General features: G+C 40.8%; 1 protein-coding gene across 2 annotated transcripts in view; it reads left to right on the top strand.

The window, feature by feature from the left end:
• Positions 1–2205: 2205 nt before the first annotated feature.
• The window catches only part of LOC148034806 (Transducin/WD40 repeat-like superfamily protein), a 35987-nt gene continuing 32103 nt past the window's right edge, over positions 2206–6089 (top strand). Inside the window, exon 1 of one of the 2 annotated variants that reach the window (XM_087679780.1) lies at positions 2206–2376. The gene's annotated coding sequence lies outside the window, so the exon portion shown is untranslated. The remainder of the gene's footprint in view (positions 2377–6089) is intronic. The other variant, XM_087679779.1, reaches the window with a different exon arrangement.

Below are 6089 nucleotides of genomic sequence, written 5' to 3'. Positions count from 1 at the left end.
TATTTGACCCTCCTAAGAAATTCATGAGCCATAGCACTATGAATACTTATAAACTATCTAGCTCACCTTAGTCCCTACAGCTATTACTTCCAACTTTATCATTAGGCCATACTTAGAAACCATCTAGCTTACTTTAGTCCCTACGACCATTACTTCCAATTTTATCATTAGTCCATACTTCACATGCATCACATTCTAAATTATTGGGATGACCAAATTGTTAGGATAGCAAATGGCACCCTAAAACCTATCAATAAATGCCCATTCTATCGAACAACTATTACACTATCTCACGGACACGCTTGTGCATGAGTATATGAATGCACTTCACATCCTTTAAGTAAGCTCATATAAAAAAGGATTTATTGGACATCACCATTATGATACGATACATTAGTCCGTTGTAGCTAATCCTTCTCACCTACATAAGCCATGTCTATGATTACAAACTTGATCTAACTACAGTAATCATGGTAGTTATTTGCATTACAAAGAGATATGTATAATGTTTGTGGTAATTCAACACATGGCACCTCTAACAATGGAAACAACCACACTCATTACTCCACCTCACTTGCATGTGCCACAATAGCTAGGCTCGTGACAATAATAAACTGCTGCAGTTGCATCCACAAATCCCCATCACTCTTGCTGCCATGGCAGAATCCTAACGGAATAAACAGATTGTCATCTCATTAATCTCCCACTCTTACACTACATGTGTGGATAAAATAGATTTTGACATTTTCCACCTTATCTCTATTTTTTGGATTCAGGCACCACTACAGTTGCCTATATAAGTCACACCTTCTCAAGCATACCACTAACTTGTCACTCTCTCTTCTCATGCCCTGAAATGTACTTCTCCCCCTCTCGACTCAACATTTGCTTCTCGGGCTTACCACTAAGCTATCATTCTCTTTTCTCATGCCTGGAAATATAAGTCTCCTCCTCTAGACTCAATGCACTTAGCCTCGCCTATCGCTATCCATCCCATGCTAAGTGAATCTTTCCTCTTGTAGCCACTTTTGTGAGAGATGGTCCCATACTTCCTCTTTATCTATATAATTAACTAGGTTTTGCTAATTATCACACTTATTAAAGCAACTAATGAGTTAATATTAGTATTCGCATTTACGCCTATCTTAGGTATCATTAAATCGTATCTCTCCATTATATCCTACCTCTCCACTATATGATATATTATTAGGCAATCTCCTTTTAAAATGGCAATTTCGGTCTCATCATTATACAATCTTTTTTTGTGATTAGACCACACTCAAAGACAAAAGACAACTACTATTTTCCAGTAACCTCTGTGGCTTCTCAATATTCTAATTAGGTACAATCAACATGGTGTGAAGGGGATGACAATCGAGGTGATCCCTCGACACCTGCGACTCGTCAATATTCTTTGGTCCTTACTAACTAGTGTTTTATGTTGGCTTGTGGGTACCGATATCACATCTTCACCATGGGATTTGTATTGTAATTTGAATATTGTAAACTTTTTTTCACTATCAGCTCACATTAATATTTAACTTGCCACACAATTCCAATGTATCCTCCTATTGTCGGTGATGGTTCACAGCTACCAACTTACATTTCACATCAATTTTTTGTACTATTACCAAAATGCTATTCCTTGACTAATTTGTAACAATTATAGTGCAATATACATTGTTAACTTTCTTCCTCAATATTGAAAGCGGCAAGGTAGTTATATATTTTCAGTGGTGAGCTTACAGATAACACACAGAGAGAGACACACACACATTTGTGGGAACTAGAATCCCTTGTGAAGTTTAGGGTAGAGGAGCGAGTTAAAAAAATGGATACTAGTCAGGTGATATTTTTTAGGATATTGCTGGGATTAGTTATGTGACAAAGGTGTTTGGGCTAGTGTTCTACATGGTTGAAATAAAGACATTTTATTATTGTAAAATGCGTTTTTTGATGCTCGTGATTTTATATTTGGCTATTGTCTTCACATGCAGAAGCATTACGACACAAATTTTTTTTTGCTAAGGAGTGGCGATACATCGGCAATTAATATGAGCCAAAAAAGTTGGTAAATTTCCATGGATTGAATGAGAGAGATGCACCTCAAGCAAGGTGTTATTTACTCGCTCCTCTACCCTAGTTATTTTGGAGCACTCCAAGAGCGTCTGGCCGAATGGGCTGTGCCCATGATGTGGTCGACCCGTAAATGGGCACGACCACATCATGGATGTGGTCTACCCGTAAATTTTCCTGCAGGCGCAGGCGGCATGACATTGGAACTTGCATACAGGTGAGAGGCGTCCAGCTCAGAAGGTTGGGGGACGAGACCGACACGATACAGGGAGCCATCTCTGCGCGTCTTACTCGTCACAGGTACGCCTCCACCATTCGGTCCGCCTGCAGCGTGCGCATTGCTGTGATTTTAGGTGTTTCAGCTTAAACTCACGGACTTTCAATTCGCTTAATATACGAAGTGACGCACAATAAGAGACTCCCTTCCCACCTTCCATGGTAGCACTGTGTTTCTACAGCCTTGAAATGCGAGAGCGAAGGGTGAAGAACTTGCATGGCATGTGTATTTGAAAATTATTGCTAGTTATGGATCTGTGTAAAAGTTGTGTGTCTCGGTTTCTTCCCCAAGAGATGGAACCTGTTATGTGATGCAACAGCCTGCAGTAGATCGCCGTGTTTCAGATTGCCAACGTTGGGAAACGCTCATAAATTTGTGATAGCCAGTGCCGGGACCCTTTGAAAACTGACTAGAAAAACATTAACTTGCATGGTTGATAGCAAGTGGTGTTGTCAGGGAATTGTTAACCCATTGATATTGTGAAGCATCCTCCGAGGGAAAGGGAAATATGCCTGTTATTTTTCCCGAATCAATGAGTGTAGTAAGACTTGAAACAACTGGTTCCATTAGCTTTGTACGTGTCATGGGTATGGGTACTGTATTCGTGTGCATTTCACTAGGCTTAAGTGGGCGGCACATTGACTAGCTGGGCAGCTAATTTTGCACCAGCTGACTTGTCATTTTGGCCTTTCTGAGGCTGGCTGATCTGCTGCCTTTTCAGGCATCACTCTTGCCTATAAATATGGACTCCCACTCCTTCGTATTGTATTTGGCATCACCTTGCATGCTTTGGAGAGAGGGGCTGGGGGCATTGTGGCTGGTCATCAAAGTACTAGTTACCTTACTGGTATTGTACTTTGTTCTCATGCTTTCTTTATGATTCCATTACCTGTTCATGAGTTCTTGCTGAGTTCATTGTTCTTTCTTGTTCATTGTTCATGGTGTTGTGTTTCGTGCCGCATTTTTTATTGCTTCCACTTCCGCTGTGCACTCTCATATAGTTTCAAATGTCTAGCTTGCTACGTCGCAGTGCTTTTGGTGTCTGTGTTTGGCTGTGTACAGGTGCTGAATTGCTGCACTTTGATCGATTGGAGCTGCTGTGCTCGTGTTTATTGTCCTAGATTGACCGATCCTTGTGTTTCAATTTCCTAAGCTTCATCTCTCTTGGTGGCCTTTCTACACAGCTTGGCAGCCTGTTAACTAAGCAGCCAGCCTGTTTTGGTGGCTGGCAACAGTCTCATGTTTTAGTCTAGACACCTAATAGATTGTACAACACTACAAAGAAGAGAGACCACAAAGATAGAGAAGAGCACTGCAAAGAAATAACTTAGAAGAATGCTTAGGAAATGGAAACCACATACCAAGACATGAGATAATCAAGCACAACAGTGAATCACCGGCTAAGTGGGCATTGGCACCAGCTCCTTCTCTCCAAGAGGATTTGCAAGCTATGTTGATGATGTGTGCGAGGAGAAGGAAGCTTGGCTATAAATAGCCAAAAAATCTAGATCAAGTTGGTGAGCATTTGAAGAGCCAAAAAATGTAGTCAACTAGCCAAAATGACCAGTTGCCTATAAAACAAGGCAAAATAATTGTCGCCCCACTAATCCGTACTTTAAAAAAAGCACAGCCTAGTGAAACACAAATAGATTGACACATGGGCTGACTAATTTGTTGACCCCCTCTCTCAAATTATGGGTGATCTAGTCTAGTACAATCTAATATACAATGATAATGACTCATCATAGTACATACAACAATGACCATCAGAATGGACCATGAGTATCTAAGCAATGGGTGATCAAGCCACCACAAAGCTGTCTTGTAAAAGACCTGATGTCGACGTCGATCATACGAGCTCTTGAAAATAGAGAAGTACAACAGCTTTTTATGTTTGTCAAACAATGCGTCTCTAATAGGTACATTAGGAACTTTGACACTTAGTTTGTCATGTGTTTTAAATGGAGGAGGCAGCTCTTTCTAGAGCATGTATTTCTTTTTCAGTCGGATTTAGGAGTGTTCACATTGGTTGGTTATTTTCTAGCTCAGTGCATTTCTTTTTTATTGGGCTTGGAGTGAGTTCACATTGGCTAGGATGGGGTGACCAACATTTATGATGGTGATGTACATTTTCTTGATTATTTTATTCATAATGATCAGGCAGCCATCGTATGTTTGGCCTATTGGAGCAGATCGGTTAGATTTTACTGATTATGGCTATTTATAACTATCCTCCACACTTGACTAGTCATTCACAGGATCATTCTTGTAGGTTTCAGCACATTGCGACGTATAGGAACTCTTTTCCATTTTCTAGTGCTACCTTTCGTCATCAGCTTGATCCAGTGCCCTTACCAACGCCTTGGGATGTGTGTAGGGACAAATCAATCCTCTCTATATTTAGCATTCTTTTGGAGTTTAGTGCAGATTGTCTCCTTCCATTCTCTTCTTTCATTGCAATCTTAACTATAACTTCCTTTTACAAGGTGTAGCTAATTTGCCCTCGTTTGGGCATCTGGACATCAAAATGCAAATTTCCTAGTGTGTTTGTAGGTTCTTTTGAAGAGTAAGGGAATATTGGTATGATGACTCAGATGTGGAGACTATTCAGTCTTCCGCTGATAAGGTGATCACATCAATCCAACCATCGTGAAGGGCGACTCAGGGCTTATACTATAGGTCCTCGTATAGCTGTGATGGCTCCTTCTCTTTAAGTGCTTGTGGTCCCTTCTCTCCCCAAAGAAAATCGACTTGATGGTGCAAACTACTCCCTTTGGTCTTGCAAAGTGGAGTGTATACTTGATATGTACGATTTGTGGGAGCTTGTTACTACCCCGATTCCTCGACTAACGGAGGATTCTCGCTTTGATTCTACAGTGGATCAAGTAGCCCTTTTGGGATTGGCTCAATGCTAGAGCACGATCTGCTCTTTTTATGAGTTTGCGTGATTTTGTCCTTGTGCATGTGTGCAAACTATAGACCGCAAGAGAGGTGTGCATGAGGCTCTCTTCTCTCTACCATCAAGAGACCTTTGTCCATTGTATCACCATAGAGAAGAAACTTCGAATGCTGTGTTGATGATTTCACTTCTATGTAGGATTAGATCAACAAGATGGAGGACATGCAGGATGAGCTTGCATCCCTTGGTAGGACGATCTCATTGGAGGATATGGTGATGATTCTCCTTAGTTGCCATCTCCCAAGTATGATGCCTTCTACACCAACTTGCTTATCTTAGGGGTTTGGTAAACTCTTCTATGGGAAGAGCTAGCTCTACTTGTTTTGGAGCATGAAGAGTGACTCAAGGAGATTGGTACTAGTGGATCCAGCCTTACTAAGGCTTTTATTGTAGGTTTGAGGGGGGGCAACAAGAAGGATAAGAACAAGAAGAAAAAGTAGGTAAAAAGTTTCGAGTCTTCATTGGGCTTCGACACATTCAAAGAAGCCCAAATACCCCCATTGTGGGAAGGGCATGTTAGAGATTCAATCATCCTATGGACGGGCACAGGTAGTGTATTGTTGTACAATTAGTACTCTTGGCATATTTACACATTTCCTAGATTAGGTTGGACAATTCCAAGTAGTCACTAGGTGATTTCTTGTAGTTTTGGGCAGTTGGGCAAGTTAGACAAGCTGTGCAGGATGCCAGGTGGCATGCATATTATTTACAAAGCATTTTTATTGATTATTTTATTGCTGCAATTGTTTTTATGCAGTAGTTGGCTAGTTTTTAATT

Source organism: Lygodium microphyllum, chromosome 6 (assembly GCF_053477565.2).
Source record: "Lygodium microphyllum isolate KBCC chromosome 6, Lygodium_microphyllum_v1.1.10, whole genome shotgun sequence".
Lineage (NCBI taxonomy): Eukaryota > Viridiplantae > Streptophyta > Polypodiopsida > Schizaeales > Lygodiaceae > Lygodium > Lygodium microphyllum.
Note: the sequence above shows the minus strand (reverse complement) of the source record. Positions and strands in the feature narration are given on the sequence as shown.